The 24,022-nt window shown below is 28.1% G+C and overlaps 1 protein-coding gene across 1 annotated transcript in view; it reads right to left on the minus strand.

Moving 5' to 3' along the window:
• The window catches only part of LOC107451710 (uncharacterized), a 145,107-nt gene extending 127,725 nt beyond the window's left edge, over positions 1–17,382 (minus strand). The window contains exon 1 of the mRNA XM_016067889.3: positions 17,150–17,382. The gene's annotated coding sequence lies outside the window, so the exon portion shown is untranslated. The remainder of the gene's footprint in view (positions 1–17,149) is intronic.
• Between the last annotated feature and the right edge of the window lie 6,640 nt (positions 17,383–24,022).

Here is a 24,022-nt window from a genome sequence, read left to right on the forward strand (position 1 = left end):
ATGATGAAAAGGACACGCAAAACTATGCGCTCTTACGTTTTATACCAACATAGATTTGAAGTAAAAAGGCACATTCGTACATTCCTTGTATCCTTACGCATTAAGGAAAATCATTTCTGCTTCCTTATATGGAATTGAAAAAGGGCACGATTCTATAAATAACTCTTCCCTTGAAATATAAATCTATTTATATTTCAATGGTATGTTTTCAGCCTTGAATTCCTAAAATAGAATCTCTCTACGCTTATTCTTTAACAAAGACATTTTATGAAAACGAAAGAGATTTAATTCTTTTATTAATACATAATACATTATACATTACTTAATACATAATACATTAATTATATATATATATATAAGCCATTTACTGCATTAATTATTTAACCACATAAAACGAAAAATACGATTAAATTATAATACATGTTTTTGAATTCTCTATCTATTACAAATGTTTATTAAAACTTATTTTTGGGCTGCTTTATTATTTAAGACATAATAGAAATTGTTGTAATTGGTTTTACGGTTCTCCTTTCTCCTTCACGAAAAATAAAAGTAGAGAATAAAATTGCTTAGTTGTGGTAAATTTTGAATTGTTTTAAATTTTTATCAGCTACTGGGTCATTGAATAAGAGGAATTCGTTCTACAAATAATTTTATTTCTCTTGGCTGATGAGTTCGGTGCGGTGTTTTACGTTCCCAATTTGAATAATTTCTGCTTTTTTACAAAGTGGATGAAAGTCTTACCGCAATAGGTACAAGAACTACTTTGCTATCAAACAAAAATCCACTAACTCTGCAGAAAAAACTGAGAAGTTACCTAACAGTGCATAGAAATCAAAGACCTTGATATTTCACTTATTAGTGATCAACGCCAGCAAATGTGCAATTAGTCCGAGTTTAAAGTTCAAATTCTAAACAATTATGTCCCGGAAAATCACCAACATACACTGTTAGAATTTGCATTCTAAAATTATCGTAAAATAATCGGCAGCAGTCTGTCCATCCGATTTACCGTAAAATTTAGGGTAAGGAATATTTTTCAGTTCTACGGTTTTGAAACCGTTTACAACTAGTATGGTTATAAAATTATGAATACAAAACTATACGGCTTTTTAACCGTTCACAGCTACCATGGGTTCAAAGCCGTGAAACAAGAAATTTAACTGAACATAAGAGCTAGGCTTCTCGTAATATAATGGGCATTGGAGAGTGCAGGACACTGAAAATTTTTTAAGTGTGTCAAAGAAATGGAGGTGTCAAAGCCGGGACTCGAACCCCCGATCAATCAGTCATGAGATTGACAGATTAGCTCTCTCGGCTATAACACGTAGCAGATGCATGGAACTAAGTTGCTTCATTAGGCGTGCTTAATTGGTGTAATAAAAATCTTGCTATTTTCACCTTGTTTTAGGTAAAAATAGTTACCTAAATAGTTATTTTTAATAATAGTAAATAGTTATTTTTCTCACTGTTAATAGTTTCATTACCATCTTGCTTATGGTTATTTGACTATTTTGTTCAAATATGGTAAAATAACAATTAAATAGATAGTTAATTAGCCATTTTTTCAGAGAAATTTCTAATAGTGTAGAAAATTTTAACTCCTCCAAAAGGAAGTTTTGTTCGAGCAATCGGGAACTGCTAAAACTAGCAATTTGTGCACATATTTTGCGGGGACCAAATAATTTCTGTATGTTGTTTATTGATTATAAACAAAAGCAAAATGTAAATTAAAATTATGATATGAGTTCATGCTTGCGTTAAACAATCATATTGAGTATTGCATAGTAATTTACTTACTAATTATTAGAGAAGTAAATATTATTGACGTTTATTGTTTTAAAAAATGTAAAAAACTTCAAATAGTTTAGCAATAAATATTCAATGTCTAGGATTTAAAAGTGTTAGATTTCAAATAAAAACTGGAACTTTTTTTAGAAGCGCATAAAGGTATTTATTTATGACCCCCAGGGCTTCTTAACGTTTGCCCCGGAAATGCACGTTCCCCAAGATATCGCTGCATAAGGTAAAAAGTAAATGGCCCATGATAGAACCAAATAACATGAGGATGCGGAAATATGTGCAATTCATATATTCCGGAAATATATGCATGGATAATTTATATTTCCGGAAATATATATATTTATAATTTAAAATTCTGGAAATATATATTGATATTCCTTAATTAACCAAAGATCCGGAAATATTAGGCACTCATTAGTTTAAAAAAAAATAATTTCAAGAATTTTCTTTCTTTCTTTTATTTATAAAGTACTTATTTATCTGTAATTCATTTTATTATAAAATAATTCCGTGATATTACTTTAATACACAATATTTTATATAAAGCATATTGAATTACCATTTTTCAAAAACTAAACACTAAATAAATTATATTTAATCTAGAAAATTTGTTTTATTTATTTATATTCTTTGTAAAATTGCGTATAAGCAGTGCAGAGTGACCTTAAAGTCATGCTGTACTTTTTTTGATCTTTCAAATGTAGTACACCATGACCATATGATTTCATGTAATTAAAATAAGTCTAAAAAAATAATTATAGAACTTTAAAAAAAAAATTCGGAGAGTTAAGTTTTCCTGATAATTAATGAGTATTTTCTTAATTATTTTATGAAAATATAAATTAAGGTTCTAGCCAAAAGGCTAACAACCTTAAACGAGTTTCTATAATTAAAAAAAAAAAAATTTCAGTTGCAAACGAAGTTGCAATGGTAGTCAAAATAAAGAGGTTTGAATTTCACTTAGTAGTATCGAGAGCTTAACCTTCTCTATAAGAATATTTCTTGGCATACGTTAATTGGACTGGTAAGTAAATCATTGTTATCGTAAGTAAATGGTGGCATTTATCGATTTAGAAGCCAATCAGATTCGACACACATCCGTGATATCAATTATATGAAATTAGTTAAATGCGATTTGAATTACATAGTTGGGAATAATCATTTCTCTTCTTCTCGTGTTCAAGTTCCCAAATAAATAATTTTTATTTTTATTTTAAAATATGTTTGACGTCAGCAAACAAGGATGCAATCGTAAGGGTTTTCGAGTGGCGTAGAGCAGAGTGTGTGTTATAAAATTTAAATTGGACGAACGAAAATATAAATTAAGAATAATATGTGCATAATGCACAAAAGAAAAATAAACTCCCTGAATAACTGTTGGTCCCAAACGAATTGATTTTCACTTAGTCGGACTCAATCTTAATAGTTCGAGGGAGTGATTCCAAATAGTTAGAGTATACGATATTTTATATTACAAAATCAATATCAAAAACACAGTTTCTCCGAATGAACATACCTTTTTTTTTCGAAGGATTTGAATTTCAGACCTTCATAGTTTAGGGGTAATCTGGGATACATGGTCCCAATAGCTTTGCGAAGAGAGCAGTCGAAAGTTTGGATCCCTCAATGTTCATCATCATTATCAATAGCTCAACAGCCCAAGGTGGGCCTTGTCCTTCTCAAGAAGTTTTTCCCAGGTTTACCTTTTTCCTGCTAGCGTTTTACAGTTTTTATTTTTTAAGATCAAAAGGTCTTTCTCTAGGCCGTCCATCCATCTCAAATTCAGCCTGCCTCTTTTTAGTGTGCCAACTGGTCTGGCATTGAAAACTCTTTTTGTGGTATGGTTTTCGTCCATTCTGATAACGTGGCCTGCCTATTTAATTCTTTGTCGTTTAGTAAAGTTAATAATGTTAGGTTCTCTATATGAGTGATAAAGCTCTAGAATTGATCTTCTAAGACACACACCATTTTTTTGAATTCCTCCAAAAATACTTCTCAAGACGTTTCTCTCAAAGGTTCCCAACATAACCTCATCCGTACAAGATATGGTTCAGGTTTCACAAGCATATGTTAAAATTGACCTTAAAAGAGATTTATATACACTGATGTGCAAAACTTAAGCAACGTTTTAACAAGTACGTTTTTTGTCATAAAACTCTACAAGAAATCATCCGATTGACAAGAAATTTGAATATGATGTACATTATTTTGTACTTAACGATGGTAAAAGAATAATGGCGCAGAAATGAATATAAAGCTTAAAGTAGGGTATGGAACAAAAAAAGGCTTTATTTGACATATAGTGGCGTTGCACATGATTGCCTGAAGAAGCGTAAGTACAACTGGCAGATCTTCCCTAGTATGGGATATGCCCTCCCCTTACTGAAATTGTTGCTTGGCATCGTCTCTCCATGCTAAGCACCAGATTATCCAGGAGTTCTTGGGGTAAACGTCTCCATTCCTCCTTTACCACATCTTTCAGCTGATGGGTGTTACCAGAGGGATACTGTCATGTCGCAAGACGTCTCCCTAATGCATCCCACACATGCTGTATGGGATTTAGATCTGGAGAGTAAGCAGGCCAATCCATTCGTGTGATATCATTACTTTCCAGTAGCTCTTGAACATTAGCAGTACGGTGTAGTCGGGAATTGTCATCCATAGAAATGAAGTCTGGTCCAATGGCCCCTCGGAACAGACGCATATGGGGTAGAATTACCTCATTGCAGTAGCGGTCTCCAGTTACAGAACCTCGGTCGAAGATCTGAAGCTCAGTCCGCCCATTGAATATAATGCCACCCCAGGCGACAACTCCAGGACCACCGTAACGATCTCTTTCCGCGATGCTATTGGGATGAAATCGAGCTCCAACCTCTCTCCAGATCAACTGACGTTGCGAATCGCTTGTTGCACTAAAACGACTCTCATCTGTGAAGAGGACGCGACTCCATTAATGAGGTGTACAGGTTTCGTGTTCTCTGCACCACTCTAAACGGTGCCACTAATGGCTAACTTTTAAAGGTATGCAGCGTTCAGGACGTCTAGCAAATAAGTCACCTTTGTGGAGGCGTCTGGCCACTTTAAATCTTGATACTTGTCGTCCTGTGGCTGTGCACAATTGCTGAGATATGGCGCTCGCTGATTGAAAACGGTTTCTTTTCGCTTGGAGGACAATGTAACGGTCATCTCTTGGTGTTGTTTTCATTGGATGGCCACCACCAACGCTCCGAAAAGCTGTACCAGTAGTTTTAAAGGCATTCCAAGCACGCGAAACAACACTTTTGTTGATCCCGAACTCTTCGGCGACACTGGTCACACTATGCCCCTCCTCAAGCTTCCCAATCATTCTTCCTCGAGTAAAGTCGTCTAAATGATTTCTTGAAGACATGTTTCACAAAACAAATCATTTGCACTTGCAGCGAATGTCTTTAACTACGGTGCTCTTCATCCTTTTATCACAGCTTTGACCTGCCCGCGCCGACCCACATGGTTAACGTACACTTACATCACCTACGACGTTTTGTTTCTAAAATTTGCATACAAATAATCTTTCTACTGAATTACGTGCATATTATACTGCAATTTCATGGCTATCTTGTACTTTGTTGGGGAGCTGTGGCCGAAAAACCACTTGTTGCTTAAGTTTTGCACACCAGTGTAATAAAACTTTTGTTTTTCTATGAATTCCATTAGATTTTATGTATTTCCGAATTCCATTAAAACATTTATTGACTATCATAATTCTTTGTATTTACATTGTAATATTGTTCCTGTTTTTGCTTACAAAACCTAAGTAAACGAAATTGTTAACAACCTCAAATTTATGTTCTTCAATTTCTAAATAGGTGTTATTGAAGCTTGTTCTAGTACAGAACAAATATTTAGTTTTACTCTCTTTTATTCTCAGGCCATCCTGAGAACCGTTTTCTCTAAAGAAATAAAAGCCTGTCTTAGTGATATAGGTGTTCCAGCAATAATGTCTATGTCATCAGCAAAGGCTAACAGTTGTACATATTTATTAAAAATATTTCCTCTGATGTTATTGTTGGAATCTCTTATTACTTTTTCTAATACTAAATTGAAGAGCAGGCATGAAAAAGAGAAAGTAGAGCAGTCGAAAGTTTGGATCCCTCAATGTTAGCTTTATTTTTTGCATATTTTGCCATACCTTGAGAAACTTTTATGCAAATTGAAAAAAAAAATGTGCGTAATTAGAAAATTCGTATATCCAATTATAATTTCATGAAAAAAGTAATTTTTAATAATTAGTTATCTTTATTATTTTGTTAGGTATGAGTCTAAATTTAAAATTGTGTAACTATTAACATTTTTAAAAAATGTAATTTTACTCGGCAAAATATAAAATCTGAGCGAAATTGGTTGAATAGTTTTTGAAAAAGAAACTTTCAAAAAGTTATTAATTGTAATTCGATTTGTCATTATTTAAAGCTCTACTGATTTCATACAAACTTTGAATTTTATCACATAAAACTACATTCTTTAAAGCCTTACATTTTAACCTTTTTCCTATTTTTATTAATAAAATAATCAATCGAATTTTATTAATAAAATAATCAATCGAATTTTATTAATAAAAGAATCAATCGAATTTTATTAATAAAAGAATCAATCGAATTTTATTAATAAAATAATCAATCGAATTTTATTAATAAAATAATAACTTCGATAGTAAAATAACTATGTATATTTTTGCAGGAAATTATATTTGGATAAACGAATTTAATAACTGTGGGCAAAAAATTTTCAACTCACTTGCAAATTTATCGATATACGGCAAAATTGGTAAAATATGCACAAAGTAAAATTAACATGGATGGTCCAAACTTTCAACACTTCCCTTACCGAACTTTTGAGACCAAATCCATCCATCGATAGAAAAAAGAGCATGTTAATTCAGAGAAAGTAAGCTTTTGTGTTTAATTTTGAAACTTAAAATATATAAAATAAAATGTTTAAATTAATGAATATTATTGAATTATGAAGATTTATTTCGTTATATTTCTAATCGGAAATTTAAAAAGTACAATTTTTTTCAAAACACATGGAACGTTACATTTTGTTCTTTAAAATATCAAGCATGCGTACTATTAAAGTATGCATATTATATTTTCAACTAACAAAGTAGAATTTATTATATAGTTTACAAATATTAAAGAATAATATTTGATATTAGGAGACTTTTTCAACTTTTTATTTTATTGACCAAACCACACAATTACGCTGAAATCAATTTTGTTTCTTACTATAAAAAAATTATTACATCGAAATTACAAATCAGTCAATAAAAAAAAAACTTTTTTTCTTCTATTGACAATGTTTTCAACTCTATAGGAATACAATTAAAACTGTATTATCTCGAATACCATATCAATTTCACCCCTAAACACTTTTTTCAGTTAATATAGCGTTTGGTTACAATTAAAACTCATTAAATATTAGCTAACAAATACTTGAGATTAGTTAGCAAACATTTTGAAAAAATAATTAAAAATATTTTCAGTTTTAAAAAGTGATTTTGTATTCATTATTTTGATTAAAAATGTTGGCTAAGACAGTTGGCAAAAATAGTTTTACATAAAATTTATTTTAAGAGTAAATATTACTCATTATATAATAAAATATAAATTATTTAACGTTTCCTAATTAGCCTTGCATCGGAATAGTTCTGTGTTTGAATCCCGGGCAAGGCATGGATGTTCTTTCATTCTCTGTACTATCTTTCCTTACTGTGGCAATAACGTTGGCCCTACAAATAAGGTGCCCTGAAAGAGAGGCCAAAAAATCCACCCTGTGCATCCTGAATTGACAAAATGTTAACACAATTAATTAATGCTAACATAGTTAAAAAAAAAACTTCTTCTAACTGAACACCGTTACTTAAATATCGTTAACATAATTGTTCCTCATACAGTATTTGTTACTTTATAGTTTCAGTGACAGAACAGCACTTTTAATTTTTTAAATTTCAATTTTCAAAATTTCAATTTCAATCAAACTCGATCCAAAAGTCATTATAGCAGATAATTATATTTAGAGATGATAAAATACGACTGATAATTCCTGTTTAGTTAAATCTAAATAAATAATTAACAGCTCTACTGTTATATCTTCATTTATTAATTTTGTTCTGATGCCAGAGAGAGATAACTAGATCTTCTTTGCTTATGAAATATCATATCAGGTGATTTTTCTGCCCAATGAGAACGCTTGAAACAGACTAATCTTTTTATGATATATAGATTTCTTTTTTTTTTTTTTTTTGCATTTTTCAGTGAAAAGAATAGTGTAAAACAAATTGTTAAACCAATATTCAATAAATATCTTTCGCGCATATAAAAATAAAGAATTCCTGCTTTCGGGATTTAATGTTCGAAAAATATCTTAGTTAATGATAATGGTTTCAAACAACTATCATTTCTCGTTTACTTTATGAGAAGTAATTAACGAAATTGTTTTTTGGAACTTTTCGTTCTTTGTCAAAATTAGTATTTTTTTACATCCATCATATCCGCGGTAATTTAATCGCATTTTTACTTTATTTTGTAAGACCTGATATGCCTAAATAAAACCCGTTAATAAGTTAAATTTTTCATTTACTGAATAACTAAGCATGCGGGTAATTCTCACTGAATAATTTGACAAGCAAAAGAACAAGCAAAAAGGAAAATAAAATGCTAAAACTTAACTTGCAATTGTATCCCCATTGGGATAGTAAATGTAACAAAATTAAAATAAAATCTAGGTATCAAGTTTTTAAGTATTTTTTCGTTAGATAATAAGTATAAGAATTAAGTCAATATTATTATTTATAAACGACCATTCTTACATTTGATCTCAGTCATTGACTAATATTTCGCAATTGAGTCTAACAGACGGGTTCGGGTTTCACAAAATTTGCTTTATGTTTTCCCCTTTCGCAATACTGGCATTGCAAATGCTACTCTCACAGGGAGAAAAACGTATGGTAAAAACAACCAGAAAAAGGTAAAATGTACCGCGCTTCTGTCTCTATGAGAACAGCAAAAAGCTTGGTAATTTTCACCGAAGAATTCTACCTAATAGCAATTGAGAATTGCTGAATTGCTAACAAATGCAATTTCTACTGAAGTAATGATTTTGGTAAAATTGACAATAAAATTTTGTGTTATACCTTAGAATACAACAAGAAAAACCATTTATACGGCTGAATTTACTTTTGAGTTTTGTATTTCTTAACAAGTTTCTGAAATAGGAACTATAATTTTGAAAACCAGAATCAGATGAACTGTTACCGTATGAAATGAAACCGTTACTAGAGAACTGGTATAAATATCATGAATTTTAGTTTTAAAAAAAAAATTCTGGTATCTTTACCAGAATTGTCTTTATAAAACTGCACGATATTTTCACCAGAATTTTATTTTCCATCTAGGTCTTTTTGTCCTTCTAAGAATCATAGCACACGAAACGAATTCTGTCGTCTGCACCCGAAGCATGTGAATTCAGTCAAATTTTGTAGAGAATTTTCTATTTTCTCGCAGTTTTAAAACATCTTCTTACCGTCAGCCTCACGTTTTTCTACTTCTTACAGGCTGCTACAATTGTCTCATTTTACAACCATTTTTAAATTGCCCTCATTGTATAGTATGAAACCTTAAAAGAATCGAAAATAATAGAGAAATCAGTTTTGAACCCCTATTTTAAGCTGGTTAGGAATCACAAAACTGCATTGACTAAATGATTTAAAAGAAATTTATCTGAGAAGAATTTTTTTTTACCTGAAAGATCTTTTTTTTTTTTGCTCTATATTTTCCTGTGACTAAATTACCTTTATTAATGATGACTGTAATATTAATCGGAATTAATTAACTGTTTTTCTACCACTTATACTCTTTGCTACAATTATACCCATTTAAAAAAATTGAAATGTACCAAATGACAAGAAAAAACTTTTTTTCGTAAAGAGAAACTCTTGCAGCCTACCTTCGAAAATTAATGCAGTACAGTCTCCTGAATAGTGAATTTTAAAGTTGTTTATAAATACTAATGCAAAACATATAGGAAAACAAGTGGCGCTAAAGTTAAGATAAATAATAAATTGTGATAAAAATTTGTTTAAACTTATAAGAAAATAAAAAAATAAATAAACGAATCAACAACAACTAAAATTGAAAAGAAACGTTAAAATCTCTCTATTTAAAATAGTTTTTGTAGTACAAGATGTAGATCTGTGGTGATTTTTGAAAATTCTTTTTTCTTAACAGTAATTAAAAAATTTAAAGGCATCACAGAAAACATGTCTAAATTGTTTCATTTTTTTTAAAAAATATTTTAAAAAACATATGTTTTAATATAGCACTCTTTTAAAGTAAGAATTTTGAAAAAGTATGAGTCGTTTGACTCACCCTATCTTTTTTAGATTTGAACGTTAATTCAGCTGATGAGCATCAAATTGCGCCATGTGATTAAGCAATATTGCCTGTTGTTTCATTTAATCTGTCATTTGCTAGTAAAACGAAGAATAAGAGGACATTTCCCGCTTCTTTTTATTTATTTATTTATAGGCAAGTATTTGTTGTTGGAGCCGTCTGTTTTAACGCACATAGAAAAAAAAACATACTTTCTGAGTTTAGATTAATATTTCAAAGTTCAATTCTATTTCAAGATAATGTCTTTTATTTTTTATTTTATGTTTTATATTTTTTTATTAATTTATTTTATTCTATAGCGTTTTATTCTTACGAGTACTATTCTATCTATTTTATTTTTACAAATTGGCTATTAACGGAGGATCGAACCTTCGTAACAAATAAAGGATTATGACAGATATCCCTTGTCAAAGACAACATTGTAAAGAAGAACTTCATGAAAAGACATCACAAAACGTTACGAAGATGACTAAGAAACACTAAAAAAGTGAGTAACAGAATTATACTCCAGACAGTTTGCTAATTGAAACTAACTTTACTAAGCAATTTCAATTCATATTTGTTATTTTGGTCTATTTGATATTTTTTATATTATTGCAAATAAATGTTTGATACTTCTATAGGCTGTTGATTCCTGCTACTTACGTGCAATTTTAATAATTAATCTACACTGAAAAGATATTCGGATCGAAGTACGGTATAAAGTACCAACCTCTTGGGTGCACTATACGTATTTTTGTCGTAATATATATTTAATAAAAGTGATTCAGTGATGTTACTGTACTTATTATTGTAAAAATTATGGTAGATCTTTTGCTCCGTGGTATGTGAAAGTAAAAATGGATTTTACGAAAAAAGTACTGGCACCTTGAGTGCAGATACTTTTTACGACAATTTTATCCGAAATCTTTTACTTGAGGACAATGCCTCTTTAAAACAAAAAGTTTGGAATAAGTTTGTACTCTCTTGAAAAAAATAACTTATAAAAAGTTTAGTTTCATTTGTTTAAAAGTGTAGCTTATTATTTTGGTAGAAATAATATTCTAACCAGCTGTAAACAATCTAAACTATAAAATAATGTGAACTTGTAAATTTTGTTAGGCAACAATAGTTTGCAATAATCACTTTTGTGTAAGACAGGTCAAACTTCCCATGCTTCCTAAAACTGAAAAAGAAATGGATAAAAAAATAATTCTAATCTTGTTTTTCGTAACAGGAGTTTGATTTCTGTGATGTATACATGTACCGGTTGACGGAGGAAACATTTTTAGTAAAATTACTGTACTGCATGATTATGACATTTCTGATAAGAAAAAAGCATTTAGGTTAGATTGCCGTATAGTATGATAATGACATTCCTTGAGAAAAAAAGGCCATAATTTTGTTGAATAAAACCGAAATATACGGTATTTTAAACAATCATTTAGTGATTTTTTTCGCCCATATGTTAACGGATTTCTGGAAATTCTTTTTTTCAAAATTATAGTTTCTATTACTACGCATTTAGTGAAATATACTAAGATAAAAAGCAAATTTAACACTATAAATGTTCTTTTTTCGTCATGCTCTGAAGTATCAAGACAAAATTACAAAATTTTACTACATTTACCTAATTTATCACATATTATAAAACTATATTTTATTGTTATTTTTGCCAAAATCATAACCAAAGTGTTTTAGTAAAAATAACAGAGTTTTTCAGTGTTCCCATAGAGCCACAAATGATGTAATTTTTACTATACTCCTTTAACTTTAACCAAACTGTTAGATCAGTGTGGTAATGGGCGTATCATTAGTTTGAAACCCCTTCTGTTATCATATCGTTACATATAAACGTAACATAAGCAATTTGTGTATTGTTTAAGAACGAAAACACAATTGTTTCAATTAACAAACGATAAAATAGCGGTTCAACTTTTATTTGAGTTGAAATGTGCAAATCTTAAATTACTTAGCTTATAATTAATATAAATTAATTTATATTATATATTATAAATTATCGTATGCTATAATATCATAAAAAAAGATTCTTGTTAGTATACGAAATTAAGATGGAATAACTTGTGTTTTCGAATATTGCAAGTAAGTCTGTCTAGAATGCAGAGATCTATATTTGCAAACTGATATTGTATCTTCCATGTCTAGATATCAACATGGATATTAATGCTAAGGACTCCTTCAGGGAATTGGAATTGCTGATACAGATACATTCTCTGTATGAGCAGATACACGGCAATAACTTCTTGAAATGTCCGTAAATTTCAATTTTGAGAAGAATTAAGTTCTGCATTGAAATTGCAAGGCACAGTTTCCAAACCAGAAGAGTTCAGTGGAGCATACGGATTACACACGGTAAGCATATGGATTTCAAACAAATGCTTTATACGTCATTTGTATACTCAAATTAATCTTGAAATTAAGTTTAATTTTTATTTTAATTTACAAGTTTGTTCAAACAATACCTTACTCCTAAACTTAGGAACATTAAATAACGTCGATTTTTATTTCTTTTTTAACTCATGGAGGATCGATAATAAAGTAAATAACACGTTCAAGACACTTTAAAATTAAATACAAGAAAAGTAATGTGGAATTCGTATGACTTTAAGAATTATTTCGTTCCTTTTATAAAATAATCTACACGGAGAAAAGAATTCTGGTGTAATTGTCTTCTTGTTTACGATTGACAATTCTGGTAAAAAATAAATAAAAAAAAATGAGAAAAAAGAAACATAATTCTGTTTAATAAAACCAAAATTTACGGTATATAAATCATTCATTCAGTAATGTTTACCGTTTGTATGGCAACAGTTTACCGAAAATTCTGGATTTCAAAATTAGTTCTGCATCTTTCTCAGGGTCAACAATCTAGCACGGTAAAAATATATTGAAACAGAGAAGTGTTAACTTTCATACTTCAATTTATTTATTTTCATTCCTGCGTTTTTGTTCAATTTCTTGAAAGACGTAAAAAAAGTAAATCAATAAAAAATAATAATCATAATAATAATATCCCTCAATTTAATTCAAATTCAGCGACTTTTGCCAACAGGTGGCACCACTTGGTAAATTCAACTGAATAAATGGTTTTTATTCCATGTTCTAAGTATCATCGTATGCGGCTAGGAATGTTTTCCTAATATAACGTTTTTAAAAGTACACGAAAAAACATTTAAAACTACAGAAGAGCCCTTAGCTGTGCATATTTTTATCAATTTAAATAATTGCTCATTTTTATTTAAGTTTTGCACCACTTACAAAATATTAACAAAAAAAAATATTTTGTATGCATAAAGAAATATTTAACTAAAAGAGGAAATGAAGTGAATTAAAATATAATTTGTGAAATTTTGGACAAGCATTATTTTTCAATATCAAAATACACTGTAAAAAATTTCGAATCAAATTTCGGTAGTTCAGAGTGCCTGTACTTTTTGCCAATAAAATCCATTTTTATGGAATAAAAAAAACTGATATACCGTAAATTTTACAGTAACAATAACCGCACAATCACTTTAAATAAATATTACTGTAAAAATTCGTAATTTTTACAGTAATAATAACAGCACAATCACTCTAAATAAGTATTACTGTAAAAATTACTGTTTTTTATTCTAAAGTAAAAGTGGATTTTACAGTAACGGATACACACCCAAATTGTATTATTATTAATTTATACACGCATAGTTATACGGATGATGCACCCAAAGTATTGGTACTTTATACCATACTTTGATCCGGAATTTTTTATTGTTCCTTAAAAAATTATTCTTTTTATAAGATAAAAAAATTGTGACAACAATTTTCATTCAATAAAATAGGGCAAGTATTGAAAATTTTGTGAAACAAGTCTGCAATCTAATGGGGAATCTAAAATAGATAACTGATTTAATAATATTTATTCTCTATGAGTAAAATTTTTTTTCTCCATATCTAGTAAAATCGTTCAAGAAATAAAATTATAATGTAAAAACCAAGCATTAAGTTCTTGTTTTATAAAACGCTCTGAGCAATATAATGTTCTTTGTAATTCTAAATCTGATTCAGAAGACAGGAAAGCATTTGATTGAGGATTCAGCGTCATACAGAGAAATTAGACCCGAGGGGTAAAGGGGACTTTCGCCCCCTAAAATTTTATAAATGGAGAAACATAGTCCCTTCTATGATTACAATTTTTAATTTAATTTTTATGTAATTAAGTTTACTATTAAAAGAATACAATTTTTTTTTGCATCTGAATTCTAAGAAAAAATTAAAAAAAAAAAAAAAGGAATATTTCAAGCGCGATTTAGCATTTCCATGGTAAAAGCTCTTATACCAAATCATCCCTTACTAATCCCCCGTAGAGGAAATATACGCCCCTACTGCTGTCCGTTGGGAAAATTCTTGGTTTTAAATGCGACAGGGAGCGGAACTAAAAAAAACAATGATATATACAAACTTCCCATGCTTCCTAAAACTNTATATATATATATATATATATATATATATATATATATATATATATATATATATATATATATATATATATATATATATATATATATATATATATATATATATATATATATATATATATATATATATATATATATATATATATATATATATATATATATATATATATATATATATATATATATATATATATATATATATATATATATATATATATATATATATATATATATATATATATATATATATATATATATATATATATATATATATATATATATATATATATATATATATATATATATATATATATATATATATATATATATATATATATATATATATATATATATATATATATATATATATATATATATATATATATATATATATATATATATATATATATATATATATATATATATATATATATATATATATATATATATATATATATATATATATATATATATATATATATATATATATATATATATATATATATATATATATATATATATATATATATATATATATATATATATATATATATATATATATATATATATATATATATATATATATATATATATATATATATATATATATATATATATATATATATATATATATATATATATATATATATATATATATATATATATATATATATATATATATATATATATATATATATATATATATATATATATATATATATATATATATATATATATATATATATATATATATATATATATATATATATATATATATATATATATATATATATATATATATATATATATATATATATATATATATATATATATATATATATATATATATATATATATATATATATATATATATATATATATATATATATATATATATATATATATATATATATATATATATATATATATATATATATATATATATATATATATATATATATATATATATATATATATATATATATATATATATATATATATATATATATATATATATATATATATATATATATATATATATATATATATATATATATATATATATATATATATATATATATATATATATATATATATATATATATATATATATATATATATATATATATATATATATATATATATATATATATATATATATATATATATATATATATATATATATATATATATATATATATATATATATATATATATATATATATATATATATATATATATATATATATATATATATATATATATATATATATATATATATATATATATATATATTTATATATATATATATATATATATATATATATATATTGGCGCCATCACTCTCGTTGCAAAGTTAATTTGTTAATTCCTTTATTTTTTAAAGTAAGCAACTTATATTCGTATAGGTAGAAAGAAAGCATGCGTAAACATGTTTGATTTAACGAAACAAGAGAACAACATGCTATAAATAGGAATAGTATAGGTCAGGCTTGGGTTCCGAATAAAAATCACTTGTTTTTCAAACCTGCGTCTACATGACAATACGAGTCTTTGGTCTCCCGATACTTTCACTATGTTATATGAAATATCTATAAGAGCTTTTGTCATTTGTTTTAGATACTATGGTCGAATAAATATTACAATGCGCTAGTTAGGTATAAAGAAATATTCCTTGGCATGAAGATGCAACTTAAAATTTTATTATACAAATTATTGACTTCCAATGAAATTCTAAAGGTATATAAATTACAAAAAAACTATTCATCATAAATATTGATATGATAATTTGATATAGCAAATTATAGTTATTATATTATGTTTTAACGCAATACGCGTAAAGAATTACGGTAGAAAGTATTGACTACATGGGTGTATCGTCCGTAAAATCCATTTTAAGCATAAATATTTATAACGTATTGCAGTAATAATTATTAAATTAAAGCAATTCAGTGATTTCACAGTATATATTACAGTAAATTACATTAGTAGTTATTAAATTAAGGCAACTCGGTGATACCTCAGTACATATTACAATAAAAATTACGATATATAAGATTTTCGCTAAGTAAAATTTTCAATAAAAAGGGATTTTACGGTTAAATGCACCAGAACATGGAGTCCCGGTACTTTTTACGGTAATTTGATCCGGATTTTTTTACCGTGTATACCATTATTCAAACAGCTTTAGAAGTTTGTAAGCATTTCCATAAGAATATATTTTTTGAGATAGGTTATTCTGTTACTTACTTATAAATTTTATTAGAAAAATATTTTAATGAAAATACTTAATTTTTAATTGATAAACTCTGAAAATTATAATAAAAAGGGAGTAGAAGACATAAGTTAAAAGCAGGTGAAATAGAAGAAGCATTCATATAAAAAATATTATTCATCTTCTTAAAGTCATATTTTTTTTCTTTCTTCTTAAAACAATGAATTGAAAAAAGTAAATCTCACCTCAGAAGAGATATAAGATTTCTTTCATTTTCTTTTCAACCTGTCCCGCTAAAGTCAAACAATTTGTTCACCACTTATCATAATGATACCAAATTGCAGTGATTCCACTAAAGTTTTTCCTATTCCTCCAAACGCTTTGAGAGAAGTTGATAATTTTCCCTCCGATCAGAAGTCGAAACGATCTTGTTCTGTGAGCTTCACCGCATATCCCGAAAACTGCGTGGGTGCACCCCTTAAAATAGCGACCTCTAGTGGATAGCAGATACAACTGTTCTACTGTCCCACAAATTGAAATAAAGTTGTTTCTTTTAATTGCATCGATAAAAAAATTCCTGCTCAATGAATCCTGTATTCCTTTCTTTTGCTTTGATTATTAAAATGAGTCATTTAAGAAAGGGGATGATGAAGGGGAGGGATTCAGATCGAATAGCAGACCCCCTCTTCAATAATATACCTGACATCTCAGAAGGCAACAGGTGCTCATGGTTGTCATGGTAACCAGATATGCCAGCTCAGAATAAAGAACTGAAATGGGGTTGCTTTTCCAGGGATTTAAAGCCTGCAGTTTCATAATTTAAAAATTATATATTTTTTTGGTTTAGTTTAGGAGTATGGAAGTTCATAAAATTTTAATGACTAGTCCATATTTAAAGATAGATTAAATGTATATTTTTTATGAAAATTTCCGTAATAATGCAAGCTAATTTTAGAATAAGTCAAAAAATTATGGTACAAAACGAGATTTAGGTTAACAAATTACAAAATATAAATTTTAAAATCACACGTAGTTCTTCTTTTTATAATTACAAATTTTTATGCGACAGTAATGAACCCTATTATTTATGTTATTACGAGCCCTGTAAGAAAATTAAAATATGTTTGCGAAGATTTCAAGAATTTCCAATAAGTTCCTCGCGAAATTAAGGCGAAGAAAGTTTATCTATACTATATATTTTAAATTTCAAATACTTATGATTTTAATATATACTTTAGATTTCAAATCCTACCAATATGACTAATAGATATTAAAGTAATTAAAAAAAACTGTACAATGTCAAAAAGAAACGGGCAACCGGAATAACTCTTGATCCAATCATTGGAATTTCACGAAACTGGGACTCAATCTTAATGGTTCGAGAGGGTGACCTCAAATATGCCAATTAATTAGGGCAGACGGTATATAGATTACAAAATCAGACACAAAGATGAACTTTTTCTGAATATACACACCCTATTTTGATGGATTTAGATTTCAGACTACAAAAATATAGGGGGTAGCCGCGATCTGGGAAATATGTTCTCAATAATTTGGCCAGGAGTGCGATCGAAAGTTTAAACCACTTAATACTCATTTTGTTTTTTGCGGATTTCGTCTTATCTATAAAAAATTTTAAGTGAATTAAGAAAAAATTCCCCTACAATTATAAAACTTACTTATTCGAAGATATTCCCATGCGAAATAGAATTTTTAATAATTTATTATTACTTAGTTTAATATTAGTCGAAAAAATGAAAACTTTGGCATACAAATTATCCCATTGTTTTTAAAAAATAATTTTAAAAGACAAAATACAAAATTTGAACAAAATTGATTGATTAGTTCCTGAGAAATTGAATTCCAATGAAGTTGTGTATTTGAAGTTCGTTTTCTATGTGTATTCAGTGACATATACGTCGAAATTTCAAAAACAATCTCATTTAATGCACCTTTTCTCAATTTCGGGTGCATTCGAAACTATAATAAGCACTAGACTTGTTTGGAAAAAAAATTTAGTTTTTAACTATCCTTTATTTTATGTGGAAATAAATACTTATTTTTATTAGCTATAAATTCCCATTTTGTACAAATTTAATATGCACTAAATTTGGCATTGGTGTAGTTAAAAGAACCCATTTGATCATTCGACATTTAAATAATCACTTTTTAAGAGGTCTTCAGTTATTTAATTTCAAAATATTCATTACACATTCACTCGATCCTTAATAGATCTTCAATACCATAGACATTCTCACTCAAAATATAAGCTTTAATTATTACGATTTTGTATAGTAAAGTTCCCACTTAGAAGTCCGACTTAGTTACTAACATACTAAGAATTTGTAACTTAAAATTAAACATTCAAATATATTTCATTCATATTAATTAAATATCAATTTAAGTACCTTATCTCGAGTATTGAGATTATCTTTAATTCAATTTAAGCACGTCTTCACCATTGATTATTATTTGCCACAAACTATATATAGCTAGCACTAATATTACTTTTCAAAATGTAATACGTCAGTTAAATTACTTAACAAGATGTCTAGACATTATTTAAGTATGTAAAATAGTTACTATTAACGATTTCAAAACTTGAACTTAATTATGGGAAAATGTTTCAAAAATACAATGCCTAATATATTGAATTATGCATTCTAAAGGTCTAGTTGTGCTTTGGAAAGAAAAGAAACTGTTACAACGAATTTGATAGATTGGTTTTTGTTCGTAAAGTAAGATGATTCATATACCAACACGCATCACGTGTGCATTAATTTTAGTATTGGGTGGTTTTTATGTATAACTTTTCATCTGAATTTACGGGTTATGACCTTTTATAATAATAATGCGGCCGTAACATTAAATGAAGAAAATACATAATGACAGTTGAGCTTTTTATTGGATGCATAGACACTCCTTTGACGATTCAGCAATCCTTGATCTGTAATTTGTTAAAGAACTATGTACTGTATTTTCTTTAAAAAAAAGTGTTGAAAATTTTAAAATTCTGCCCTCTAACTGCATTTATGAGAACTGATATTCATTCAATCAATTATTTTCATAATTACTTAATGCAAAATTTTATTCTTTTAACCTAATCTCTGACGGAGAGGGTAAGTCTCTCTCTATCTCTTTCTGCATAATGTTGGCAACTATGTTCTATTGTTTTAATTTTATTTTATAACCGTCATTGAGCAGTCGACCCAATTTAAAGTTTAGGACTACAAATGCTCAACTCCGTAGAATAGTAATTTTGCACACAATTCAGAAGACAAGGGAACCACTCACGTATTAGGAGAAATTTGCCTTCGTAGAGAGCTTTTCTGCTGGAACTAAGCAGCATTTGAGTAACATGGGGAGGGAAGCCATGAAAACCCTCCACAATTAGCCTGACGGCAAGAGTACTTTAATCCATGATCCATCTACCACTGAGGATCTCTGTAGTCAGCTCTGTGGTCGGGGCAAGCCGGGTGTGGATTTTGAATCAACCAGTCATCGCTGGAATTCGAGCCTGGTTCGCATTATTGAAAGACGAACTGCCCATCCCCAGAGCCTTACTTTTTACTTGGTCTCGGATAGCCCAGTTGGTAGAACGTTGGACTCGTGTTCGTGAGATCGTAAGTTTGAATCCAACCGGTTGAAGAATCCCCGTGTATTAAATGGTTATTGGTGCACGTTAAATCTGTCGGGATCACATAGTCTTCCAAGTTCTCATAACAAATCAATACCTCGGGGGTACTGAATTGGAGCAGGTCAAAATTACGATCTATGTATGAATGAATGAAGTATGAATGAGTCCTTCCTGTAAAACGGGCTGTGACATAAATGTGATAGAAGTAGTATTGTTGACTAGGATTTAGAAACTGAAGAACTAGAAACGCCCCTTTTGCCTTGAAAATTCGCTTGGTATCAAGCAGGTTTCCCGGTAATGACAATTGGCATAAGTAACTACAACAACAGCTTTTTTACGTTCCTTTTAACGTACAATTGTGTTTCGGGCCATAACACTCTTTGTAATTACAACTGGCACCTCAAGGTCACATTTTCTACTTTCGTTATCTTGGTAGCGATGTGACTGGTAGCAACGCTACTCTTTCATAATATTATAATGATATTAACACACTGAAGTGGGAAAAAAGCGAGATTTGTGGATAACATTGTAACGGAGAGGATAAACGTGGATAAATCACATAACCTTGAAATGCCTATTCCATTTACAAAGACTATAAATGTTTCGTATATTGTTTTAGTTCTTTCGAAAAAAAAGTTTTTTTCGAGTGAATTTGAGCGTTTATTTTCACAACATTAAAATAGTTCAGATCATTAGGTAACTTCTGATCAATAAATGGTCATGTCGTAAAAAATTAGCATTCTTGATACCTTCTTTTTTTGCTTTTAAAAAGGGTTCAAAAGAGAAGATGTCTTAATTGAGAGAATCTCTGGTGATTAGTGTGCCAAATTAAAAAGGAAAGTTTCAAAATTTTGTTCTCAAAGACGCAGTTCATACAGGCCACCCAGTTGAGTTTGATGAAGATTGACTTAACCAATAGAAATGAAAACAACCAATCAAACAAAACAAACTTAACAAGCGACTAAACCAGTAGAAATGAAAACAACCAATCAACCAAAGAAGCCACTAAACCAATAGAAATTAAAGTAACTAACTAACCAAAAGGAAAAAGAAAGCTAACAATCGACTAAACCAATAGAAATGAAAGTAACTAACCAACCAAAAATAAAATTAACAAGCGTTCACTAAATAAAATAGAATTTTCAAAAATGAACATTTTCTCATTCTCAAATGATATTTGTACTGTTAAAATAACAAAATTATTTGGTAAAAATATCAAATTTTATTACATTTATTACCTAACAGATTGATAATAAAACCATATTTTATTTGCAATTTTACTATAAGTCATTAGCAAAGAGCTGTAATAAAAATGACGGCACTTTTTAGTATTCCAATTGAGCCAGAAAATACGGATTTTACCATATTCTTGTAGTTATGACCATAACTTTTTTTTTCCTGTGGACCGTGACGGTTTGTAAATAAAATCGCAATTATTATGCTAATAATTACTTAAAAACTGCTCAAATCATTAATGTTCAAGCTTATTTTATCGTTCAAGGATGATGAGAAACTTTATTTAAAACAAGATTAGAGCAATGCATATTTTTTATTCATGGTTTCTCAGAACTGCTGCATTCTTTTCTCCCTCATTTTGTCTGAAATTGCTCTTATTAATCGATAAGGTTTAGTCACATTTAGAAAAAATGAATATATTTGATAATCTGCGACCACATTGATGAGATTTGAGTCAGAGACGTAAATACATCTACAATTTTAAATGAGACAGTCGCATGGTTTGGGGAGCTCCCATTTCACAAGGAAGATTCTATTTCGCATAGTTAATAACATTTACAATAATAGTTTCTAACCGTAATAATGCTCTCTTGAGAAAATTCAGAAGAAATTTTTTTATCTCGAAGCACTACACTGAGAAAAATGTATGGTTACAACTAACAGAATATGGTAAAATTAACAGTGTTTCTTGGGTCAATGTGCACACCAAAAATATCGGTAATTCTTATCTAAGCGCTTTGGCAATGATTTTGGTGACATTAACAAAGTGTGGTTTCCAGATACGTGATATAATTGGGCAAATGCTTTAAATTAGGTTATTTTGTCTTAATAATTTAGAGAATGGCATCGGTGAAATTTACTTCTAAGTCTTGTATTTTTTACTAAATGTCTGGTTTTAAGTACTATAATTTTGAAAACAAGAATTTTCTGCCAACCGTTACCATATGAACAGAAAAAATACTAATGAGTGGTTAAATATCGTATATTTTGGTTCCGTTTAGCAAAATTATGTTGCTTTTACTAGAAATATCTTCTAGAAATTTTACTATTTTTCTTCTTCGTGTACTATGTATCAGTGCAAGTCAAAAATCTAACAAAATTATGATTACATTTTGACAGGGTTACCGTAATTAACCAACTTCCATGCTGTTTAATGCAAATCTATCAGAAAATATTTCAGGCTTGTCCATTTATCAGATTTTTATAAGCTACCGAATCACTGTTCTTCTGCAGAATCACTTTTTTTTCAATACAGCAAGGTTACATTAGGTATTAAACAATCGAAAAAATGTAGTTCAACATCTAATTTTCGAATTTTAATAAAATGCAATATAATGGTAGTATATTTAAGTGATGATTTCTGTGAAAAATATTAATGTAAGCAAACATAGCAGTGGGCAATTAAATTTCAAAATTGATTTAAAGAAATACCGTTCATGCGTGTTTTTTAAATATTTGTAAAATGGAAAAGAAGCATGTAATTTTAAAATATGTTTCTTTAGTTTCTTCATTTGTTAAAAATGCTTAAAAATATCTCTTTTGAGGTAAAAATTATAATTTAAAAACTATGCTTTCTAATTTATCTAATTATCTATGTGACTAATAATATTATGCTTTTATATTACTCATTTTGAAAAAAGGGTTGTCTTATCAAAGTTTTTATGATCATTAACATTAAAAGAAAAATTTCTAAAGTTGAATTTAAATTTCATAGAAATAAATTAAAATATGTGGCATATTCTAAATTTCATGTTCCGCCTCTTTCACCGTATTTTTTAGCTTTAGTGCTATATAATTTTAAAACAAAGACAATGAATAAAAATATCATAAAGGAACGAATTTAAATTTTAGCACTACTTATACTTTTTAGATTACATCAATTATAAATTCAAACATTGCTTTCGAACTAAGATAATTAGTATTATTTTTTTCAAAAAAATTTTCAAATTTAAAAACAAATCTTCAAACAAAATAATATAAAACAATTCTTTATTTCGCACTCAGTGCATAGTAAAAGCTAACAACAACAAAATCTAAAATTCAATTTTCGTACAATGCATAGTAGAAAAATACAAAGAATAAAATGTTTTACTTTTCGTAAATATTTTCTTCTTTATTTTCTATTCGCAAGTCATATTTTCAACAAACATTGTATCCAAAAATGAATACAAATAACCAGCAATAATAATTTATTCTCTTATACGAAAACAAATTTACCAAACAATATTTGCATAAGAAGCAGTTT

Source organism: Parasteatoda tepidariorum, chromosome 7, assembly GCF_043381705.1.
Source record: "Parasteatoda tepidariorum isolate YZ-2023 chromosome 7, CAS_Ptep_4.0, whole genome shotgun sequence".
Lineage (NCBI taxonomy): Eukaryota > Metazoa > Arthropoda > Arachnida > Araneae > Theridiidae > Parasteatoda > Parasteatoda tepidariorum.